The sequence below is a fragment of the Mchenga conophoros genome, linkage group LG1 (genome assembly GCF_057382185.1).
Source record: "Mchenga conophoros isolate Kocher_MC1m ecotype Shallow Benthic linkage group LG1, M_conophoros_male_GT1.1, whole genome shotgun sequence".
Lineage (NCBI taxonomy): Eukaryota > Metazoa > Chordata > Actinopteri > Cichliformes > Cichlidae > Mchenga > Mchenga conophoros.
This window is the reverse complement of record NC_140526.1, coordinates 25,207,441-25,233,565: the sequence shown is the minus strand read 5'-3', so window position 1 is coordinate 25,233,565 and position 26,125 is coordinate 25,207,441. Positions and strand designations below refer to the sequence as shown.

The 26,125-nt window shown below is 38.4% G+C and overlaps 1 protein-coding gene across 1 annotated transcript in view; it reads left to right on the top strand.

Moving 5' to 3' along the window:
• Positions 1 to 26,125, top strand: part of gpc5a (glypican 5a) — a 144,918-nt gene that overhangs the window by 99,176 nt on the left and 19,617 nt on the right. The gene's annotated exons all lie outside the window — the stretch shown is intronic.

Genomic DNA, 26,125 nt, shown 5'->3' with positions numbered 1-26,125 from the left:
TTGTGCTCCTATGCCAATACTCAATAAGAGACCTCCTATCTGGCCTGGAATAGCTTAGCAGTTAGTTCAGTCAGACGAGTCAGTGTGATTGCTTGCAGCGTGAATGCAAAAAGACAACTGTCAGACGCATTGGCAGCAGGAGAGACACAAATCGATTTCTAGCAAATAAGCACAACGAGAGGAAGGGAAGCGGCTCCTTTAGCGTGACTCTTATTAACCAGTAGTGTCTCAGCAGGATAACGTTCAGCGTTATCTGAGCTCATACCACTCAGGCCTGTGTTAAATGACTGGGAATTACACTAGCTGTTGTATCTAGAACTCCTCCACTATCTAATGTTAAGCGATAATGGCCATAACAGCAGTCAACAGGGGATGAGCACACATTTAGTAAAAGCAATTTTCCATCATGCTTTACAGTCTTGTATATGTTCCAGCTCTTAAATGAGGGATCTGAGAGATGGAGAATTACATCAAGGCCATTTTGTCGGACATACAGTATACGGTAATAGGGCGATCACAGTGAGCCCTTTGGAGTTTCCTACCAGGTCCAGCAGTACTTGGCTGCACCTATTATAAAGATGTTTATCCTCATTACAGTATGAGATCAAATTAGGTAACCTGCTGCCTCCTCTGAGCTGAATATAATGGGATCAGAATCATTTGCACAAGTGTTTCTCATAAGCTGTTGACCAGTGCTCTTCACCGCGCGGACTCCTGGGTTGCCTCATCATCACTCAATTAAATTGACCTACTGAACTAGTCTCTGCTGTTACATTTATCTGTTTATCTTCTAAAATTTAATGAATTTTTAACAATCAAGTCATTATTCGACATCACTTGTATATTTTACGTAGATGGACTCAAATTCACAGTGTCCTTGGTTTATACTCCTGTAGTTTTTAGTTCAGATTGTGTTGAATGTGATTAATATTGAGGAGCTGTAACATGACAAGGTTTAACTTTTGGACTTGACCTGTAAACCTAAATTTGAATGTTTTGGTATCCTAATAAGTGATCCTAATAACGTAGATGCTAATGAACACAAACAGGCCCTCTTTAACTTTGCGGTCAGGAATCCATCACCATTATAGCAGCAGCTGGGTGCTGAAACAATCCACACCTACTGGCTGAAGACTAGAAACAGAGCTGCATAAATGAACCAGTTAAATAACAAGAGACTCTCAGTCTGACTCCCAAGTGAGGACAGTAAAGATCGTTAAAAATCTTGACAGGGCAATGGCACAATCCAGCTAGTATGTGCCGTGAAAATTCCTGTCAGACATCAGAGTCTTGAAGTTGAAGGGACAGGTGTGTCAGTGCAAGCACAAAGCTCAGTGGGGGATAGAAAACAACACCAGAGGCTCAAAGACGCAGCAGCTACTGAAGACAGAGACAGAACTGTCACTGCAACAATTTCAAGCTGAAACAGATGAACTAGAATACAATCTGGATTAGACAGTGGTGGTAGAAGAACTCACATCATACACTGCACTGCAATAAGACTCAGTTTACATAATACCCTGTTGCAGGGCTTATACTTAGAGTATAAGCCCTGCAATAAAAAAATATAACCTTAGGGAGCAGTAGGCAGAAAGTTAGAAAATGAGGAGGAAAAAATTAAAATACAGCAGTCCTCCCGAGGCTTACGTCTTACCTATCACTATGGTTGAATAATAGACTGTAAAGAGGTAGCTGCCGGCAACCTAGCCCAGGAAGTTGTGTTTGTGGCTATTAGGTAGCTAAATGTTACCTTCAAATGTAGTCATCAGCTTACATGACCAGGAGAAGAAGAATCTAATTTGAGACAGTCACCAACTTCACTCCATTTCTCAAAGTCAGTTTTCATATCAACATATTTAATTGCTTTTAATGTCAGACTGTATTTAGGACTCTCTCTCTTTCTTTTTTTTGGGATCGGGTAAGTCTCAATTTCTGTTTTTGGTTGTTTTGCTTTGTTAGGCAGTTGTTGCCCTTTTTAATTTTTTCAACAGCCAACTGAATTTCTTCCTCTCTGAAAATACATGTGATTGGTCAGACTCGTTAAATCCTAAAAACAGAACCAAGATGAGCTACAGAAGTCTTGTTTCCTTCTCTAAGAATCATAGTACCAGAAGCTTAAGAGATGGTACCAGTATAATGACATGATTTACTATTATCACTGTAAAAGCTAAATCCTTATCCCTTCTATTTAAACGTTTAACATGCCATTGTAAATCATTGACTTGATGGTGGGAAACTATTTATGTAAAATGTTAACAATGTTAATGTTAACAGGACTACATCAGCTTACGGTAAGTGTTTATATAACGTTAGTCATTGACTAACATCAGACACTGATTGCACAACAGCAAAGCAACTGTCTCAAATAAAATCTGTGTTTTATTATAACAGCACAAAATACTTACCCCACCATCTCACCTTTTTTTTTTTTTGAATGAGTCAGGAAGGAGCTGTCACGCCAGCTGCACTAGTTGCCATCTTCCACAAGCCTCATGTAGTTTTTACTGCTCTTGTCCTCCGTCTTTAGCATGTAAGGATATGCTAGAACTTGTAGGTTTATGCTTCTGATACTGGTTCTGGTGATACTACTACTTTAGAATTATCATTTTATAGAGTTGGATGTCTCGAGACCGGTCTTGGTCTCGAGACCGGTCTCAAGACCACTTTTACGTGGTCTTGGTCTTGTCTTGATCTCGACGGACTTTTGTCTTGGTCTTGTCTTGATCTCGACGGACTTTTGTCTTGGTCTTGTCTTGGTCTCGACGGACTTTGGTCTCGGTCTTGTCTTGATCTCGCTGTCTCGGTCTTGCTGTCTCAGATCAACATAGTGGTCGGGAGATTTGGAGTCAACAGTATCCATGACACACAGCGTAACGTTCGATAATGTATCATGCGCAAAAGCTTTAGCTCTAAGAGCCGTGCTTAGAGAGTGCTTTGTAGTGAATCAGAATAGTCGACTCCCATTGAGCGAGAGCCGGCTCCTCCATTAATTTCCTTTCACTGCTCAGCTGTCACACAGCGACACACAGTGGCTCAGCCATGCTCAAATCCCTCCACATTGTGGTTTATAATCCTCAGTTTGATGTTACAATTTTATCTATATATAAAGTATAACTGAAACCAGCTACATATTTCCCATTCTTTAGACAGTTGTTGGAGGTGATCGCTGTTTTGTCAGATGACTTTGGGGCCAGTCAGTACCATCATGTCAGCCCTCAAAAGCACACAAAAGTTAGTCTTTTTTGTCCCGGTCTTGGTCTCGATCTTGGTCTCGCCTCAACTTGGTCTTGGTCTTATCTTGGTCTCGATACCCTCTGGTCTTGGTCTTGTCTTGGTCTCGGATTAGGCGGTCTTAACTACAAGTCTATCATTTGAGCGTTTTTTTGTTTTCAGTGAGAGAAGATTTTAATTAAAACTATGAAAACAGTTCTGAAAATTAAAGTACTCATAAATCAGAAAAAGCTCCATGTGACAGTTATACTATTTATGGGTTAAAGCTTCTTTCACTTGCTCCCTTATTCACACAAGGTGGATCTGCATAGTTGATTTAGCAGATTTTTTTTAAAATCTGGGATTTGTGTCTCCTCTTGGAGGAGGAGTTAGGTACAGGTGTTAACCACCTCACTATGGATCCACTACACTATTTATGGTGTTACTTACATATTATTGTATCAGTAAAAATTCAGTAAAGTAATGCTGTGAAAAAGTATTTCACAACACATATTTATGTAGTATTTTGCTATTTAGTGAAGTTAGAGCTGGCTCTCGTGTATACAGACTTAAGTCATACTATTAGAATAAAAGAGTATAAAAATATGCTCTATTCTATCATAATTGAAACTATAAATAGATAAGTAATAACTCTGATGATAGCAGCTTTAACAGTGGCACAGGTAGGCAGTGGAATAGATGATATAATAGAGGTATTTTCACTATGCACTTTGCACTTAAGGGGATACTGCAAAATAATACACAGCTACTAAAACTATGTACACAGTATCTGTCACCATGATTAATAAAAAAAAAACAAATGTGAAAATTAAACTTTGTCAGTGTTACACAGATGATCCTTAGATTGATTATTTTAAAAGGATTTTGACCAGTTGTAATATGTTGCAATAAATCATTTGCCAGATGTGAAATTGATTGAACAACCATAAGACAGCACAGCCCTCGAGGACTTGCAGAATACAAGGTCAACAACACACTTAGAGACTCCCTAGAAACTAAAGAAGTGTGCCCCCTTTGTGCTGTTGTGCTTTAACCCTTTCAGTCAGACCCGCATGAAGACTAGGGTACAGGTTTATGAGGGGAGGGCAACCATCAGTCAAGTCGTCTGCACGCAAACTGTCAAGCTGAATGACAGGAGGATCTGCAGAAATGACACAGGAAAGCTATTTGGAGTGGAAACATCCGGCTGGATGGAAACAAATGGAGGGAGAATAACTAGAACTGAAGGGGGCAAGCTATCAAAAGGCCACATAACAGATTGGTGGCAGGACATCTGCAGGAGCCTGGGTGTTCAAAGCTAAATAAGCCAGCAAAGGCACTGTGTTTAGGTATATAAGGTCTTAATATTTAGATGGTATTATACAAAGAAAATAAGGAGACAGTTGTAGCTGTATTATTAATATTATATTTATAATTATATAAATGTAAATGAGACAGTCGGGGTGAGTGTCAAGGACGCTGTGTGACATACAAAGCATTCATGAGTACATTAGTAAAATGGCTCCTGTCATCAGCAGACAGATGATGTGGCTGCCAGAGACTGCCAGAAAAAGACACCATCTGCCATTTGGTGGGGGTGCGGGGGTGTGTGCCTTATGTAGCAAATGACTTTATCATGAGTATATATTCTTAATTCAGCATTTTTGAGAAGTTCGTCTGGCAGTGTTTTAATTACATGCTTTTTATTTATTTTTTACAAGCACAGGTACAAACGTGCCATCGATTTCACTGTGTTTAGAAATATATTTGGGGCAATGCACAGGCAAAGCATTCATACCTGTTTAAATTTTAAAGACCGAGAACTCTTTCAGCCAGGTCCGTGTGGTGGACAGGCCTCGCTAGGCTCTGTTATTTATAAGTGAAGAGATGTGCTCGTACTCAAATGTAGCAGGCAGCAGAAGGAAAAAGTTGCTCTGGCCTTTGTTGGCCTGAATGTGATGGACATCAAATAGTGTTGATTTATGTTTAAAAATCTATTTTGTTTTTATACCACAGCCAGAGATACAACCCCTCATATTCAATTGATTTATCTTGATCTTAAAAAACTGAGGAAAAGGTTTTGCCAGTTATTGGAAAATGAACACACTCCGCTGGCTGTTCAGTAGTGTTGCTGCTTAACCCTTGTATGGTGTTCGGGTCTGTGAGACCCGTGTTCAGTTTTTTTCAAAAGAAAAATTAAACAATTAATTATTTTTTCACGTGTAAATGTGTTGTGTCTTTCCACTCACTCCACTTGATTATAACTGATTTATTTATAACATTTTATATAAAAGAAAAACGAGAAGCACATTAATTCATAAATGTGATCTAACAAAGGTAAAGGGAAAAAATTAACCATGTTTGCTGTTCATATGTCTTGTAATTGGGATGAAGTAAACATCTGTTGAGTAATTTAACATAAAATTGTTTGATAGTGTTAATTTGGAAAGCCAAAACTCTAGCGGGTCCACCAGACCCATGAACACTGGCTGAGTAACAAAAATACGAACACCACACAAGGGTTAACCCTGTAACACCAGGAGTAACATATTTGAGTTTTTTTGAGATGTCTACATCGTCAGTGTGATTTGATTTGGTTTTTTCCCCCCTGAAAAACCTGATGTATGCAGTCAGACACATGCAATGCTACTGTGAGCAATAAATTACACAAACATTTCAATTCAAACTCAGCAGGGTTAACCAGTTGTAATGTCTGCAGATATGAAAGACAAAAAAGGACAACATGATTTAAGTTGTGTCGCCTTCATTTTCTAAATGCTAATAAATTAGGAAATACACATAACACACCTTCCCTGTGATTTTCACTTTTCTTCTCTCCACCAGAGCTTGAGTATGAGCTTCATGGTTGTTTCCTTGGTAACTTTCGATCCACGTTTATTTTTTGTGGACACGTGATGTGCTTTATGTTAATGTTGCTTTCTCAGTTGACATGCCCTAGATTACTGAACTATCTCCAAAAGCATATTAACCCCACTACCTCCTACTCATCTGCAGATTGTTCAAGGTTTTAGCTTCGCTGTGGTGGGATTAGTTTATGTAATCAGTCTCTTGTGACTCATCACGAATGCCTCCCCCGTTTTCTGTGGGCTTATCTAACTTATATGGATAATCATGCACCTTTCTCTAACTAAGCCTGCTTTCAACTACTGGAAATGACAGATGTGTGAGACCAATCAAAATGGTCGTTATCAAAGTGAAATTAGGAGGGTGATGTAAGCAAAATAACAGTGCTGTGTAAAGCTGTGCTGGCATTTTTAAACATCCAAGATTTTATGCATTAAAGTTATATCAAACTGCAGAACCACATTTAAATGCACATTAAAATGCCTCTGTAATGCAAGACTCTGCCAAATTAGTGACCCTGCAAGAACATTATGTCTTGGTTTATTGTTACATGTCTTTAGCATAATTACATGTCATCAAAAACATACTTTGTTTGACAAAACTGCCCACAACTTTAAGCTTTTTTTTCATACTTCTTTCCCTTCCTTAAATATACAGTAAAATACATTTTTTTTGGTTGCTTACTCACATAAAGAACAACAAAACAAAACACAGCTTCACACCAATAACCATCAAAGCAGGCAGATGAAAGCGTACAGATTAATATCAGTTATGTATTAACATATGGTCACAGCGTAGATTGAATTCTCCTTCAGATGAAATACACACCTAGCGTGTGCGCTTTGACCATCATTGCCTGCTCTGACACAAACATGCTTGGATGAAAATGAAATGCAATTGCTTTTTGATTTGCCACAGTAAACATAATGACATTTTTCTTGTACGATAATAGAAACCTTGCATTTTCTTTATCATTTCCCTCCCAGGTGTTTGTGTTTTTTACAAGCAAAGCTTTTTAACCACAGTAAGTTGTCATTATCTTCAGCGGCACATTCTTGTTTTTCAATCATTTTCTCATACTTGGCATGATTTAATGGCTGGCTTAATGAGCTGCGGCTTGAATGTGGAAGGACATCTCATCGTGTTAATGAACCATGAAAAGGGCAAGCACACATCATTGTGTGAACGGTTTTAATAATCAGCCCAGTGTCAGACACATGGCGCCGTCTACCAAAACTGTGCTCTGTCAGTAAGCACTGATGCCGAATGTTTTATTTAGACAACTTATTTTCTGATAGTTCAGCAATCACTGTCTTCCCTCTGCCGCTGTTCTTCATCTCTCCAACTCTTCCTCTCCCTCTCTCTCTCTCAACTGTATGTGCTACCAAATTCATGTTTTCAAGTCTATACCGACTTCCCACAAATTTGCTGTCGCAAGCTCAACTGTGATCCTAAAATGGTTCATTAGCTTTCCCATGAATATTTATTTTCATGAAAGATCAAGTGCAAATCTTATTTTATGATGCGATGTCACTGGGAGCATTGGCCCGATGTTGACTGTCGAGCTGTTTAGAGTCACATATTTTATATTTACTGCTGTTAATGTAATTTTCTGATTTATGTATTTTTTTTCTCCCCTTGTGTTAATATTTTTTCATATTTTTTCATTAGTTTCTCCTCTAGAAGGAATGCTAAACCTTTGCTTTTGGTAAAACAAGCATGTAAAGATCAACAGGCTTTGACTCTAAGGCAGGCTTTCAGATGCACATTTTAGTATTGTTGCTAAATGCAAATGATTTTGCAGTAACTTAAGTGTAATGAGCAAATGGGTAGCAGTTCTTAAAATAACCAGCCCTGAGCTTAGCTTAGTAGCGCTAACAATAGCGCTGCTAATCACAGATCTTGATTTAAATTAGATACCATCTGAATCTGTTGGCAAGGGATACTATTTTTGCTACCTAAGACTTTGTGCTTTTCTACTTCTTCTCTGTCAGTGTGCAGTCTGTTTTGTAGTTCAAGTTCTAAGTGGTGTCACACAGACCAATAACAGTCAGTGTTACCAACTTAGCGACTTTGTCGCTATATTTAGCGAGTTTTCAGACCCCTTAGCGACTTTTTTTTCTAAAAAAGCGACAAATCTGGCGACTTTTTCTGGTGTTATTGGAGACATATTTATGACAACTTTTTGACGTGAAAGCGCACATGGCTCTTACTCTCAACAAGCAGCAGTGCTTTGGCAAAGCGCCCACAGGTGGAGGATAGTCCTTCCCCAGCTGCTATCAGGGAAGGAGATGTTTCGTTGCGGGAGCAACGACTGTAATGCAGTCAGTTCTTTTACTGTTATGCTGTTTTGTGGATCACAAGGTTTAAAACTACTAATAAACACACACACACACACACACACACACACACACACACACACAAAGTAACTCTCCCAGAGTGCCAATTCGGGTCACTTTTGCCGGTCCAAGCCCGGGTAAAGGAGCAGGGTTGGAATTGTGACATTAAAAAAACAATAATTGCTGAAATAAATTTAATTTGTAGTTCTAAATAAATTCTAAATGCATTTAGGACTTTTTTTACTCACTTTAACTTTAACAACGTAGGTTACAATTACATTAGCATGACCTATTATGCAAATTAGGCGATGACATCCTTTAGCGACTTCTAGCGATTTTTGGGACAGCCAATAGCGATTTTCCTTACTGAGGAGTTGGCAACACTGATAACAGTGATATGGTTAGCTTCTGATTCAAGATGGCGGCGCGTGAACAGCGCGAGGCTCAGTGTCTCTCCAGAATCTGCTATTTAGCGGGGTTTTTTTTTAATCTTTTTGGCTAAAGCACTTCTGGATGGATGCAAACTGCATTTCGTTGCCCTGTACCTGTGCATGTGCAATGACAATAAAGTTGAATTCTATTCTATTCTATTCTGTTAACCTCTGTTAGCGGTTCTTAGCTAGTGTTAGTGAAACCTTCTTTAAAGTAGATCGTTGCTGGACTCAGACAGTCGGCGAATAAACTCGGTGTGGTGTGAGAATTAATCAGCGGTTTATCAGAGGGAAAGTGTGATTTTTGTGACACTCGAGCCGAGCCTAACATTAGCTGGAATAAAATTAGATTAAAACAGCTGTTGTTGTTGTTTAGCCAGCTCGCTGTCTGCCGTCCGGAGGCGGGAGGGTTGCATGTCTAATCTGCTGACAATAAGTAACTGTGAGAATAAATTAGCGTGTTTATGCACATTTTTATAGAGCCCTGACTGCAGTTCTGGAGGTGAGGCGGAAGTGAGGGAGGAGGTGGAGGCGAAAGACATAATAAGAAGGAGATTATGAAAATATACATGTACAAATGTTAAATGGTTAGCTCTAGTTAGAAAGAACCATTTGTGACCTTTAAATTGTCATAAAACATGATAAGGTGGAATGCCCATCTCGGTCACTGTATTCAAGATGGCGGGCAACATGGCGGCTTGCACAAAACGGCACCTGCTCTAATGTGTTAATGGATTAATTCTAATTTTATGAGAGTGCATCAGTCTGTAGGGAGACGTAATTAAACATTATTCAGTATGTATTTATGACTACAGTATTCTTTTTTCTATTAAACAATCTCAAAAAATTTGTTACTTTACCTTTAACTTTGAGAGCAGAGAGCCTGTATACCCTCCAGCACTCTCCATGCAGAAACTCTCACCCGAGTGATGGCGGCTTTTCTACATGGACAGTTGTTGACTTGTGGTGACTGCATAAGGACTTCTACTCTCAGCATGTGAGGACGTCTTATTGCACTCTTAACTTATACTCTTCACCTCCAAAAACATGAGTCATTATTTTGAATACGAATGTTATCATTTTTTTTTGTTCTTACAGTGTAGTGTAATCGCAGTTTGCGGGACATGAAAGTAGACCCACGCTGCGTGTCAGCAAAGTGACATGACAGGCAAGTTTTGTCTCCTTCCTTTTCATGTCCTCTAAAAATTTCGCTCAGCCTTCATCTTTGGACCTTCAAGGTCATCCTTAGATGTGCTTCAGCAGCCCTGGCAGACCCACGCACTGCACTCCCATCATCCCTCCTCTCCGTCTGCCTGCCCTGCCAGGCAGAAAGGAAAACTAGTCTATGTGTTGCAGAAGCCCTCTGCTCACCCTCATTTCCAATAGTATGCACACCCACAGCCACATCTATACACAGGCATGCATGGACACACACACACACACACACACACTCCCACACATACGCTATGCACACTCGCTGACAGAGACAAGCCAGGTGAACCGGTGAAAATCTGAGTCGCCCAACAGGAACAAGGTGTCTGAATCTACTCAGACTGGTGTCCTGTGTTGACCTTCAGTGATAATGGATGAGAAATAATGGAAAAAGCTGATATCCAGGAATGAAACATTGGTGAAGCAACTTGATGTTTGTCATGGCCATGAGCTAAGACGACAGCTTTGATGTTGCATTTTTGGGGGTTAGATGGTGGTTGAGATTTATCACATAGACACACATTATTGCTATGAACACAAAATCCAATTTCACTGTTGTCTAGCTTCAGCAGATTCACACAAATTAAATAATCTGCTTGTAATTGCCTGTTTTCAAGGTCTACGTTAGCGAAATGACGTTAAAAAAATTAATTTTGTGGCCTTTGAGATGCTTTATAAAACTCTTAACTGTGAACTTCTTAGTTTCAAACCAACTCGCAGATAAGAAAAAAGCGGTACGGGGGCATGAAGTCCTTCCTTTGAAGTTGGCCTTCATTTTAATGTCAGCACACACCTGTGCAGTTCGATTGCACGGTTTTGACACTACGGCGTTGGAAAAAAAAACTGTCAACAGACCGTCTGCCTGTCTCCTTGCTCATATCACACATGCACAGACACATGAAGCCTCGCAACTGTAAACGCTGCAGATATTTAGCATCTCATTGTGCAAGGGCATGCATCACATTTAAGCTAATTTTTAAAAAATCTTCTTGTGACAATTTCAAATTTAAATCTCTACAGTTGCAATGGATGGAAATGTCTTCCTAACAAGGCTTTTATTGTGAAATGTGCAAATGGAGTTAGAGCCAGAGGCTTTTAATTTACTATTTATTTTTATTCAGAGCTTATTTTTTTTTATCTTTAGGAAAAAAACACTCCATAGAAATGAATTTATAAGGAATTTTCATAGAAATTGAGAGCCTGGCGGGCACGCCACTGCAGCCCCCTCTGGCTTCTGCTCCGTAGCTACTGGGTGACCCCTCATCTGGGGCTCTCCACAGCTCTTCCCGGGAGGGTGGCACAGATGCCCCTCCGGTGGTCCTCCTTGGGCTCTTGCACTCTGGGGCCTCTGGACGTCTGGAGCCTGGATCTCCTCCATGCCTGCTTCATGCCCTGGGGGACAGGGCTATGGCTCTCTACATCTTCTAGCAGACCATTACATGTGGAAACCTTTTGAATACAAGCGCGCTGATCCACACAGGTGTGCACACGGGTGTTCACTGTTCATAGACATAAACTACACTTTTATTGGCTATTTCCAAGCAGCCAATAAAGCGCTGTCGGTCCTGCTTGCTACACAACAACATTCAATATTTAGTATTTACTGCTGTCTACACTTAGCTAGATTAACGTGATGGTGTTGTGCTTAGTATGTTGCTGTGTTTTTTTTTTTGTTTGTTTTCTCTTCTTTTTCTCTCAACAGGTGATCTAGGAGATTTTTTTTCTTTCTCTTTTTAAGTGCTCTTTCTCACTGTCCCTCTTCCCTTCTGTTTTTCTTTTCCTTCATCTTTCTTTCCCCCTTTCCTATCCCTCAGTCATGTCTGTCCCATCTGTAACAACTGAAAATAAAATAAAATAAATAATAACAACAAAGGTCGATCAAATGGACCAATACGGCAAGGCCGTGATGATCCATTTGACAAAGTAAATCCATTTTTTTTTGACGGCTAAAGAACCAAATGGGACAGGCAAAAAAAAAAAAAAGAAAAGAAATTGAGTTAATGCTCAGGTTATAGCATCTTTCAGTTCCTCCAAGTTTTGTCCCTTACACATTCATGTGGCAAATCTTCTATTACAGCTTAAAGGTGCTGTGCTGGGCTGATCCCTGGCCAGTTGAGTAGACTGAAGTCATTGTGATTTCCCTGGAAGCTTGCAGAGATAATGGAAGCTTTGTAACATAGTTCATTATTCTGCTGGAGGTGTCCTATTGAAAACGGGTAGACTGCAGCCATGAAGAGATGCTTTTGGTCAGCAGCTAAGAATGGTGTAGCATTTAAATGATGCTCACTTGGCGTTAGGTGGCCTAGTATATGCCAAGAAACAGTGCTAACAGAATTACAGCACCATTGTTTGCTCCTCCGACACAGGCTGGATAGTTCCAGGATGCTATTTGCAATAAATTCTCATCCCACAGCAACATGGTGCAACAGAAATCAGAGGTTTTCTGTGTGAGAAATGTTTACTTCTATGCCATCATGCGCAGTGTACTGTAGGTCTGGCGAACATAGACTCTCTCTGTCCTTATTTCCTCCCCAATAGCAGACAGCAGTTGAACCTTGTAGGGTCTTTTGGTGCGGCGACCCGCACATTTTCAAGGTTCAACAAGATGTGGCAGTGAATGTTCCCTGCACCTTGCCGTTGTACTGCACTTTTATTCATTAACTCATGTCCTTCCTGTTAGTGTGAACAACTATTGCCAATTTCCTTTGACCTCACTTACTGATGAGATGTTTTCACCCACTGTACCAAATTGCCACTGACATCACGCTACATTTTCCCCCCTTCTAACCATTCCAGGTGCTTCAGACTGTAGTTAACGGGCTGAATAAATATCTCAGAAAAGGAAACAGCTTGCACATTTGTCACTGCATCTACGCTCTTCTGATTTATACTTCACGGCCACGTTTTACGTCCTCTAATACTGTGTTAATTTGCAGCCATTTATTTTGGTCCAGTACTTATGCAAAAGCTCTCAAAAATGTGAAATTCACAAATGAACCAGAAAAGAAAAAAAACATCTGCTCCTTGATCTGCAGGGACTGCGAACAAGACTGTACATTTCTCAGTGATTACAATCTAGAACAGAAAGTGTGCAGTATTGCAACAGTATTGCAACCACATGATCCTATCAGTCAGATATCAGAGTGCCAGCGAGCAGATATGTCAGTGATCTGTGATCCCCCTTTGGGAGTCACACTTTTTTCCCTGGGTTTGCCTCCTCAAGACCCACAATTACTCATTTTCCAACATCAGAGTGATTGAATGTCACAACACTGTGTGCACCTCTCACTTCACAACGCACACACACATGCATAAACACACACAGCACGTGGATATTAGTTTTTTTTATACTACATTGAAATGCATTTTATAAAAGGCTAATTCAAGTAACACTAACTATAAACTATAAAAATTTCCACAATGACTCAGCCCTGACTGAATATTACTCTTAAATAATACATTTGAGATTAAGATGTGAGTGCACTTATGCTGAGTTTTAAGTCAAAGTTGCTCATTGGAAAAACACTTCTTTAAAAAATATAATTTGTCACTACATAACTTTGCAAACAAGTGCTTATTTCCTGTGATAAGAAACAGTGAAAAATGAAAATGAAGAGGAAAACTGCACAAAGCTCACCTTCATCATTTCATGCTTCAGCGCTGAAGGAGGATTTATTACTGCCATCCATTATATATACAAGCCTTCAGTCTCACTCTTCTTGTAGAACTAGTAAACATATTGATATATTGTTTTATAATAGGTGCTTATGAAGTCTTCCTCTCCATTTTGCAAACACTGATATGGAAATTTGTACTTGCATTACCTAATAGGAGAAACAACAAGTAAAATATTTATAAACATGTTACATAAGCAGTAGTGAAGAATGTTAACTATGTTCAAATTTTAATGTGGAAAAGATCTGTTTAACATTTGCTTACTCATCTCCTTGTCTCTTTCGCACTGCCAGTTTTACTACATTTAGCTTTACATTTATATGTTTCACATACTGCTGCTTAATTCAGATAAGCTGGTGGGACTGGATTGCAAGTTTCACTAATCTTCCCCAGCTGATATATAAAAGAGATCATGGTACAGTAGCTGGAACTGCAGTGATTTCATTTCAGTTAGAAATTTTGGTTTGAACGGTTTGGGTGCTTGTTGGAAGAAAAGTCACTCATAATTGAATTCTTCAATTTAATTTTGTGTGTACTCTTTTAGGGAGCACAGATGTGAACAGACACATATACACACACATAAATATACAGTGATATGAAAAAAGACTCCACGGGAGTCCTGTGAAAAGTAAATTAGACCCCAATGATTCAGTAGCTTGTAGAACGAGTTATAGCACTAATAACTTGAAGAAATCGGTTTCTTTACGACTTTTTCAATCTCTTACGTTATTGTGGAGGAATGTTGGCAACAATGTTTCAGTTCACAGTTCATTTTCAGAAATTGGTGGCTATTCATCCATTCAAAGCTCTTTTCAGATTAAAGCACAGGATTTTAATCTGGTTGACACTTGACTGGGCTATTGCGTGTTGCAATAGCCCAGCCATTCTGTTGAAGATTTGTGGCTGTGCTTGGGATCATTATCCTCATGTCCCAGTTTGGTCCAAGATTTCGCTGTCAGACAGATGGCTTCACATACGACTACAGAATACTTTGGCATACAGAGGAGTTTCAGGTGGACTCTATGACTGGAAGACACCCAGCTCCTGTTGCTGCAAAGCAAGCCATAATCATAATCCTTCCATCACTGTGCTCGACTCCTGATATGAGGTGTTTGTGCTAATATGCTGTTTGGTTTTCTCCAAACTTGGTGCAAACTTTGGTTTCAAAGGTATTTGCTCAAGAAGTCTTGTGGTTTCTTCAAATGCAACCTTGCAAACCTAAGCTGTGCTGCTATGTTTTTTTTTTAGAGAGAAGAGGCTTTCTTCAGGCAACCCTTCCAAATAAAACGATACTTGTTCAGTCTCTTTCTTATTGTACTGTCAAGAACTTTAACATTTAACACATTAACTGAGGCCTGCAGAGTCTGAAATGTAGCTCTTTATTTTATTTTAATTTTTTTTTGAGGTTTCACTGAGACCTCCACAGTCTGACGTTGGAGTGAATGATTGCTAGGACTTCAACTCCTGGAAAGATTGTGGTATTGTGTTATACTGGAATGGTTCAGAAAGCAAACTACCAAAACGACTTCTTTTATAGAGATGATTAGCTGCACCTGGCTGCTACTTACTCTCTTAATTCCTATGGAATCAGTAAGGATGTAGTTGTATTTGGTGATCTAAAAAACATTTCCCAATATTTTTGGGATTACATTCATTTAAAATTTTACTATTAACGGTTCTTGCAGAAGCTGGACTTTAAGTAGGGTTATAAATAATTTAGCAGTTGAAGTTTCAATGTAATTGTGGGGTTCAGCCTAAAAAGCTCAAAGTTTTGACACCTACATGCAAGAACGTAGAGAAAACATTAAACTGCAAAGCTGAGCAGCCCATCAGTCTTATTAAAGCAAACAGTTTAACTTGTTTTTGTGCTTCCTCTTGGAGTCAGAGAAAATGTTTTGCATCTCAGGCCAACGTTCATATTTTCAATTGATTGCCTCCAGTGAATGAATGTGCAGCAAAAAACCAAAACTCAAGCAGTTGGCATACACAGAAGACTTTTCTTTTATGGGTTCTTCAATAGGTTTTTTAAATTCCATTTCAATTAACTTTGAGCGTCTAACACATTGTGGAATAGCAAAGTTCCTTTTTCTAAAGAACTGAATTAGAGAATTAGTCTTCTCGTGTCCACCTCTGCCAAATCCATAACAGGAAAAAGCTCAGTAATAAAACTGTGTGTTAGTAAAAACCTGTTAATAGGAACAACGATGGCAAGCTGTTTAATAGCATCAACCTGCTTCCTGCCAACAATCAAACCTAACATGCAAGTTTCCTGGCTTAAACAGATTTTTAGAATTGCTTATTAAAATTTAAAAAATGAGACATATACGTCAGTATACTTTAATACTGTAACAAGCAGATATACAACTAGCCAGTTGAAGTCTAAAAACACAGTTCACTTACATTTTGTGATTGGCGGTTATAAAGCAGATGATTGGCTCTTTTTAGGGAGGGATGGGACTAGTAGCATCTTTGCTTTTATGGAAATGCATTACCATAATGTGTAATGTGTTTTATGATGACAGATAAAGCCAGAAGCAGAAACCCATTGGTGAAAGAGTAACATTCTTTATTCTGCCTGTGCTGATTTAGCTTTAACTCGGTCAAATCGTAATCTCCTCTCTGTGCACCTTGGAAGTACGTGAAGTTGTGGCCTGAAAACCTCTACTGTAGTTTCTCTCACAGATTTCTAATCATATTCTTTGTGTGCGATTTCTCTTTTTAATTTCCATGATGCAACTCAAAATAATGAGGATTTTAGGTGGTGTGTGGATGTGAAACCTACATGATGTTGCTTTAGCTATGATTGAATTCAAATACTTGTATTTGAATTGGCCAATACAATTATTATTTCTTATTTTGTTTTGTGGAGATTTAGGACAGACTTGGTTATAAAACTCACTGTTTTAGTCAGCTTCACGATGTAGCCTCCAAAGTCTGTGTTATACAATAAATCAAAGTAATTTATTATATAATTTAGAGCCTGGCCGATTTATTGGTGGGCCAGTCTTTTGGTATCTACATTCATAAGAGCTGAAAAATGAACATTTTAAAAGTAAAGAAGGTCCTGATTCTGATTCTAAATCTTGCTTTAATAGATGAAATTTTAATCTGTCCTACTTTTCGTCCACAAACTCCTTCTACACTATTTGGAGTTAAGCAAATGTGGTGAACAGTGACATCTTAGTTGCTGCCAGTGGGTTAGAACAGGGGTGGGTAACTCCAGGCCTCGAGGGCCGGTGTCCCTGCAGGTTTTAGATGTGTCCTTAATCCAACACAGCTGATTTAAATGGCTAAATTAACTGCTCAACATGTCCTGAAGGGCTGTATCCCAATTCAGGGTCTGCAGCCTTAAAGGCTGCATTTTAAGGCCGATTACGTCACAGCGATGCGACGAAGGCTGTCCCAATTCAAAGGCTGCACGAAATGCGGTCCTCAAATGCGTCCTTCATTTCCCTGAATTTTAAGGATGTGGCGGTGTAGACTTCGTGGCCCAACATATCCCAGAATGCATAGCGCGGCGGTGGGTGTGGATAATTTTGCTGAAAAAAATGGCGGATGAGGGGCGCCCGAAGAGTAAACTTTAAGTACTGAATATTATGTCACTTATTTATGTGCAAATTTTAAGTAACGAAGAACATTAAAACATTACTGTTGGCCACATGTCGGCAAAGTTATGTGACATTAGTAACGTTTGTACTAACTTGGTTTTAAAGCCTTTACTTTAAAATATACGCCGTTCAATAGCTGACCTTAATCTTACAGAGAAAGATCAAAGCTCATGTGGAAACAAACAAACAAATAAACAAAAGATTTTCTCCTTCATTTCTGTCAAACAAAGCTGTATGAAACGTTTCCAGCTGTTAGATTCATGGTTGCTAGGCAACCTGGGCAGCGCGACGGAGGCTAGACCGTCCCATTTCACAAGCCTCGCACTTCCGGCCTTAGCGGTCTTTGAGTACGCGGCCCTTGTGGACCGTTAAGGCTGCGTACTTTAAGGCTGCAGACCCTGAATTGGGATACAGCCAAGTTCACCACAGGCCTGGTAACGAACTAATCATGTGATTCAGGTGTGTTGACCCAGGGTGAGATCTAAAACCTGCAGGACACCGGCCCTTGAGGCCTGGAATTTCCCACCCCTGGGTTAGAATGTCATTTTATTTCACAAAAATAATATCTAATTTAGCAAATATTGAATAAACTAATTTTTCATATCTGTAGATTGTGATTGTTACAGTATCCTTATTAGGGTACATCATTTAGCACATGAACTTCACTGTAACGAATCTTTAATGTTATAGAAATGTTTATGAAATGTAATTTACTAATTACATGTGATTAATTAATAATTAATAATAATAATAATAATTTAATGTAATATTACATTTTAATAATGTATGAAATCATCGTTTACTGTATGAGTGTAATGTCAAGTAACAACAACACTGACAAAAAAAGTACATTAAGTATGTAAGTAGTAAGAATGTCAAATGCATCACTGAAGTCTGCACCTATGTTTCCCACAATTCATAAAAAACCTTTTTGTATATAGAATAAACATTTTATTTGTTAAGAGCGTTCTCCATAGAGGATCAGGCAGTAATGGTCCATCAAAGTGCTTCCTGTCTCACAATCGGATAAACGCTCATCACATCAGGCATCTAATCCAGTTACATTTCAGCTGAGAGTAAACAATCAAGAGTTAGATTACCCAAAGGATGATATCACTAAAATAGCAATTACTCTTATCACAATTGTAATGGGCCTCTTTAGGCTTTCTCTGAATGCCGACGTTTTTTACTTCACTTGTCTGTGAGTACTGGTCAAAGATGTACAGTTTAAATTATTCTGCTCCACATGACATAAACAGTTAAAGTGAAGTAGCTGCTGCTTTGGAGTTATGAAGCTAGAGTGTGTTTACAGTTTGTGCATTTAAGAGCATTATCCCACAGTATTGTTACATTAAAGTAAGGCTATTGATCACGTTGGTTCAGAGTTTGCAAAGGAGCTTGAAAGATGTCATGCGGCAATGACCTTTCATCAGACACAAATCCTTTTTGTGAGGATTATTGGCAAAACATGATGTGCAAAGGTTTCGCTGCGTCCAGAGTCACAAAGTCAGATGGTTTGAGTGGGCTAGATGTTTTATCAAATGCTTGAATGCCATGCTGGCCTACAGTACTTCACTTTATGTGTCTGTGAGGATTCATAAAGATTAAATACGTTAATATTATCAGCAGGGACAGAGCTGGATTCAGCTGGATTGGAAGGAACGAGATGGAGACGTCACTCGATTCCCTTACAAGATAATCTGTTCTGACCTTCTGCTGCTTTGGTCCCAAAATATGTTTGCATCAGCTCACGTTTTATCACCATAAGAGGAAACAATAGTGCTTAAATAGGGAGAACTCATAGATGATTTCTTTTTCTGTTTTGACTAAATTCTGAGGACATTTCTTGTTTTTCTATGAAAAAAGTCAGCAATAGTTGAAAATCCATTGGAGCAGGGTATTCCTGTTAGAGCAGAATTTGAGAGGATGGACATCCATTATCTCTGGTGCTGTGGAGGTAGAGAGAGGATTATCTGACTCCTGCAGGTTCAGCTGGCGTCCCACAGTTTACAGACATCAAGATCCATCTCCCAGCTGTCGATCAGAGTCTGGCGCGTGTCTCCATTAGCGCCTCATGGCAGATGTTTTCCATCCACTATTCATCGCTTAGTGTCACACATCCTTAATTGGGCATGGTAATTATCCAATCACACAATATTAAGTGTCCTATTTGTGGAAATGTGGTTGCTGAAAATGAATAGTTATTGATCAGCAACACTGACATTCAACTTACTCCTCTTTGCACATTAGCCTAGCATTGATTGCTGGCAGCACTTCCTGTTCTGCAATACCAAGAATCGACCAGATTCCTAATGTGCGGTCCAGGCTTGACCATTAGAACGATCCATTATCACACTTGCCGTCCACAGCCGTGTCACTAAGGCCTGGTGGGAAATTGGCAAGCAGACTTGATTGTGACTGTGAGGCAGAGGCAGATTTAGGTTCTCCAGTTTCTGTCAGCAAGCTATTGCATAATTAATCAGCCATAGTCTATACTGTATGGGTTGCTACTGAGAATATGTACAAGGTTTGTGCTGTTTTGTTGTGTGCCAGCCATAATATATATATTTTTTAATAATTTACATTAAGCTTGTGGAATAAGACTCACTTTTGGAGTGTTGTTTTTTCTTTATGTGTGTCTTGAGCACTGTTTATATCTATATATATATATATATATATATATATATATCTATATATCTATATATATATATATAGATATCTATATATCTATATATATATATATATATATATATATATATCTATATATATATATATATATATATATATATATATATATATATATATATATATATATAGATATATATATAAGTTGGGCGTTTTGAACTAAAGTTAAAAATTTATGGGACGTGCACATGGATCTGCTGCAATCATGCCAGGAGTAGCAAGCCAGGAAGCCAAAAGGCAAATATTTTTTGGTTTGCCCTTTTAAATTTTGAAGAAATACAGAAATATTACTCAAGCAGAGGTGTATTTGACATGTAATGCCATCTCTTGGTTGTGTGGCCTCCAGGCAATTATCTATTTTGGTACATTTGAAATGTCAACACCTTTCAACTACCTCAGTCATTATAAATGTGAGCTTTTCTTTCCAAAGACATTTCTCCTTCCATGTGCTTAATTTACTATTGGGGCCTGTATTTATATTGCTGTACTGTTATTGTAACTGTGTTGCATTGTGTTGTACTGCATAGTTCCACCCAAAATGAATGCTATGAAAGTCTTTTTATCCCATCCATTTGCCCTCGGTTCACATACAAACTCAGTCAGCTGTGTGGAGCCTGATTTCATTGCTTACAGTGGTTGTCCGCACAAGTAATCTCTTTATACTCTGCATTTATGGGTAACCAGGGCTTGCTGGGCATCCAAAGTTTTGGGGAGATCTATCATCATAATACAGGTAGGCAGTTTAATAACCCGGCTATGGGCTCCTGAGAAAAAAACAGGCATTTATTTAATGTAACATGGGCAATGTTGGGGGGCTGACAGATGGCCCAGGCAGGAAAAACGATGTCCTGTTTCCACTGCCTGCTGAATTCACAGGACATCAGCCTGAGGAGGAAAAAGAATCTGTTCCCTTTAACGTTCTGTAGGGATCAAAACGTAAATTAAGAGTTTTTATTTTCTTTGTGTGCATGTTTGGAAATGTGATATATGATAAAGGCTTATAAAACTTCTAAATTCCACAGGCATCCACTGAATCCAGGTAGAGAATATAAATCAGGGTCCACATTAGCTTAACTTCAGTTAATTTTAAGAATATACTATAATATTCATTCTCCATTTTTTCATACTACTAATAAGCTTTCCTAAATGGACTCGGAAATTATTGCTTCAAGCATTTACAACCATTTGAACATTTGAAAGATATCATCTTTTTACCACAAAGGATTCAGAGGGAGGTCGCTGGATGAAAAAACAAAAACCTGTTCCTTGAAACACTGGGATAATGTAATGGAGAATGTCAGTCACTCAGGCCTAGAGAATAGCATTCAACAAATAGTTGCTAGTTAGGAAATCTGTTTCTATAGTCCCAGTTAGACAAGTCTAGACCAGTCAGCGATGCTTTAACAACCTCCAGTCACTAGAGAAAAATGTATTCCCCGAGCAGATGGTGGTGGTTGCTGTCAGTTCCTAGTTTAAATTGCTCACAAAGAGATATACAGTGCTGAAAATAACATTGCAACTGCTTTAGTTGCCAACATATTGCTATGCTCACCTGTAGTTTGCATAGAAGAAGCCGATTTCTCTGCAAACACTCACCAACTACTCACCGAGTGGTAGTGAAACTGTGAAGTATGACACAAGTTTGGAAATGTGTTGGTTAGACACCAAGCAGTGGTAAGGCAAAGCTTTTATTTTGAAAGTAGTCTTTGAAAAGCTCTGTTTCTGGTGTGCATCGAACTCCTTCAACTTTTACTACTGCTCGGCCAACAGTTGCTGATTATTTGCTATAATTTGCTATTGGCCAAAGCAGTCGCAAGAAGAGTTTTAGCGCAGCACTCTCTCTGCCAACTTTGGGGAATACACATTTTCTCCAGGAACCAGAGATCACTAACTGTTGGCCTGTGGGAATGAGGCCTCTGAGGGCTTCTTCTTTCCTTCATGTTTCCATTTTGTTATATTTTTCTTAATTACAATGAAGAAGTCACTTGGATGAGTGACAAAATATTTCTCCCATTGAAAACGCTCCGTCCAGATGAACAGAACCAACTTTTTGGGATAATAACACAATAGTTAATTGTTGATAACATATGTTGCTGTAAAGCCTGATCATTCATTATTTTTGATGCATTATTTACTTTTTTAAAAAGTAGCTGTTAAGGCCCCAGCAGGGCCCTTGGGTGGGTGTGTCCTGCTGTCTCTCCTGCCTTAGGTGCCACCCTTTTTCTACACACCTGACTCCCATCAGCAATTAGAAGCATTTAAGGCCAGAGAAAGGTGAGCTCCAGGGTGAGAGCTTTGTTGCTTTGCAGCTAGTGAGCTTACTCTTTTCAGTTTACTGACAACACCTACGTTTCGTTTTGTTTCTATAAATAGTGATAGCAGCTTGTCCATCTCTTTTAGTTCAGTTATTAATACAAGTAGTATCAAAACTCTTTATTTTAACCATTTTGCCTCTCTGTCTCCTTTTTTTCAACCTGGACACATTGTTACTTTCCCTCATCACTTGTACTTTTTTAGGGAAACGTAACACATAGAATAATGTTTTGGGGTTTTGTTTGACTGGGGTTGTTTATATCTGTTTTATTGTGTTCAAGAACATTGAAACCTTTTTTTATCACTGCAAACTCATCTTTAACGTCATTATCCATGTGAAGACATTAGATTTTCAGTCAGGTAAATCACAGAAAAACCTGAGCAGGCTTGAATATGCGGCATAAATAAAATATGTACATGAAAAATATGTGTTGTGAAGCATACTCTAGAACCCACAGTACTCGCTCAGATGAAACATTTTACATTAGTGATAGCATCACGCAAATCCTGGTGTACATCTATCCAAAATTCTCTTCGCTATCAGTTGATAAAACATTATTAAAACAATGCAGTGCTTTCCAAAGTTATTGTATAATTAGACTTTACATTGTCTTTTTCCCCTTCATTTTAAAGGTCATTGTCAACACCTTTAAAGTGAAAAGTCATCCAAACTGGCTGAACATCTGGGTTGTTTGGGATGACATGATAGAAACATAAATTGATCCAATAAATAAAGCTCTCAACATGTAGCTGTGATTAAATTTCTAGTCCTGTTTGATAGGAACTTTGTATCTCTTCTGTATTTTCAGTGTATTTTTTCTCAAATATTGCAGAAATTATCCTTTTGCAGCCTTCTATCCACAATAATGTAAGGAAAGGCGATCCAGAGTGCTTACAATAACAGTAGTTGGGTTAATCAGAATCAGAATCAGAAAGGGGTTTATTGCCAAATGAGTGTCAAACAGTTTAATGATAGTATTTTGTAAGTAGGGGATTTGTAAAATCTTATCTTGAGTCAGTCAACATCAATTTCATTTTAATATAGCACATGAATCAATAAAACAGGAGGCTTCCCCTTAAAAAAAAAAAAAGGTGTCCTCTGCAACTCAGAGCTTCCCAAAACAGCAACGGTGTTTATGCTGTGCTTTGCTTATAAATGTTTTAAATAAAATTACTCAGGCTTTTTAGCAAAAATTTTAATCCTAAAATACAGTGATGACGTAGGGCAGAGAGCAGCAGGAATCCTCTAACATTTTTGATGCTCTCAGATTCTTTTGCATTGCATGTGCAGCATGATGGCAGAGTTCACATGGAATTTGTCATGATTCGTGCGCTCCAGAATTCCTCTATCTGTGCTGGCTGTGTACACCACTTCATGCTAATGCTCCTTATTGCGTGGAAAGTTTGCTGTGGCAAGAAGCCTGCTTGTAAATCATGTATATTGGATGAGACGTGCAGCAGATGAGCCTGGGCCCTCCAGTCAGGCCTAGCATTAATTAAATATCAATTGGCCCTGCTTCCGTACCTCATTTCATGCCACATTCACACCTTGTCTGGGCTCGCTGAGGGAAAGTTAAAATGAAAGTTGTGGCCTTGCAGTTTCATATAACTCACAGCACTGCTCGACTGAAGCATTGTGGGTCCTATGAATTCTGACTTCATTTCTACGGGGAGTGCACAAGGAAAAACTACAGTTTTATTACTGTACACAGTAATATTTTATAGCGAGGAAAGAATAAAAAGAGATTGTATCTGATTGCAAATTTAGATCATTCTGTTGACAAAATTATGAAACACTTGAAATAAGAAGCAAATAAATATGTGATTTAATGAACTTTAGTGATTTTAAATGCGGCTGTGCAAGACAGTGTACATGATGCCTGGTGAGATACTAGATGGGAAGGTGTTACCTGTGAAAAGTTCACACTTCATAAAAATACGAATGCCTTCATTACGAACTTAATCAAATTTACATAATTACAGTTAATTGCGTGCCTTACACTAATCAGACCTTTGCTGTTGTTTTAATCTTTTTCTTTGGTATCCCGTCCTCATTAGAGCAGAACTAAGTTGCACATTTTTATAGTTGTACTGAAATAACAATAATAAATGACATTGTTATCAATAATAACACACAAGGTTTGGGAAAGTGTCAGCATTAAAAGAAAAAAAAAAGACTTAGATCATGTGAGTGACATGCGAAATACTGCAATGTGAAATTATTTTTGGTATTTTCAATATTTTTTGGAATTGTTTTGTGATTATTTTTTTCCTCGGTGTAACTGTTAAAAATAAAGCTTCTGTTCTTTTGATGAACACAACCTATAGAGAACTTATTTACTTTTCAACAGTTTACTTTGTGAGTGCTCTACATAGAGAACGTATGAGTTAATAAATACTTTCATACTGTGCCAATAAGGTTAAAATGAAGAAATATCTTCTTAAATATTCTATTTATGTAAGGTTTTCACAGCTCATACTTATTTTATATTGACTTTTCAAGGATGATATTGCACTGAATCTTGAATTATAAGCAAAAGGTCACAATAAATCCTTAATTTTTCAGAGTTCTCAGTACAAATCAAATGCCTATCCTAATGAGGACACATGTATGAACAGAACACTGAAAACACAAGTAACAATGTAATTGTAGCTATAATGTGATTACTGAATTTTATACTGTTACACATTACATTACTGGGTTACTGAGCAATGTAACGTGATTACAGTAATCCATTACTTTGGAATGCGTTACAGCTAACACCGCCTACATTATTCAAACACACTTGCATTGGATAGAGACTAAAATCTGAGCCTACTCAGTTGAGTTGCTGCTCTCTTCACTGACACTTCATAGAAAGTCAGTGGCATGGTTCACCTTGGAGTTCCTTTGATGATGTGTAAGGGATTCCCCTAATCCTCTGAGGGTAGGCTGGAGGGCACTTTCTCCCTACTGAGGGGATGAAGCCACTTAATGCATCACAAAGTTAATCAACCGTAGGGAGAGGAGGTTGAACCATTAGACTGGATTCATCTCACACACACACACACACACACACACACACACACACACACACACACACACACACACACACACACACACACACACACACGAATAAACTTCATAATCTTTATGAATGCAAAATTTAATGTAAATGTTAGCTTAACTGAATCTGGTACAGTTTTTTTGTTATAATATATAAGAATACCTATAATGTTTATCAGAACCCTTGTTGTGAAAAGCAACAAAGATACACACAGCATAAAAAAATACAACACAGTAAGTAAAAATTAGTAGCTAGGCTTTAAAGTGTGAAATATAACATAGGATAAAACAGGAGGCAGACTATCGGTGAAATTCACTGAAGCGCAGATGTTCAGTACAAAAACTGGGGTGATGGACGTATAGGTGCTGCAGTCAAGTTATATATGCATTCAGCAATTAAGTGTCTGCAGCCTTTGTATGTTGTCAGTGTAGTGATTGTGTGTGCTAAAACAAGGAATGAATAAATTTAACCAAATACTTATTTGCATTCAAAGCTGTAAGATTTGCATATAATTCCATAATGGTAGCAGAAAAGATGCGCACATCTGTTCCACCAAGCATGAAATTCGTCACTCTATAAAAGGAAGTGCACATGGGACCAACCTTTCTTCAGCTTTATTTAATTATCTTTTTATTATTTTGTGCATTCTTTAGTAGCAAACACTTTTTCATCTTTCTTTTTTTCATGTTTTTCGAAGTAGCAGTCGAGTCACACGTGTGACGTCGTCTTTCACGTTGTTC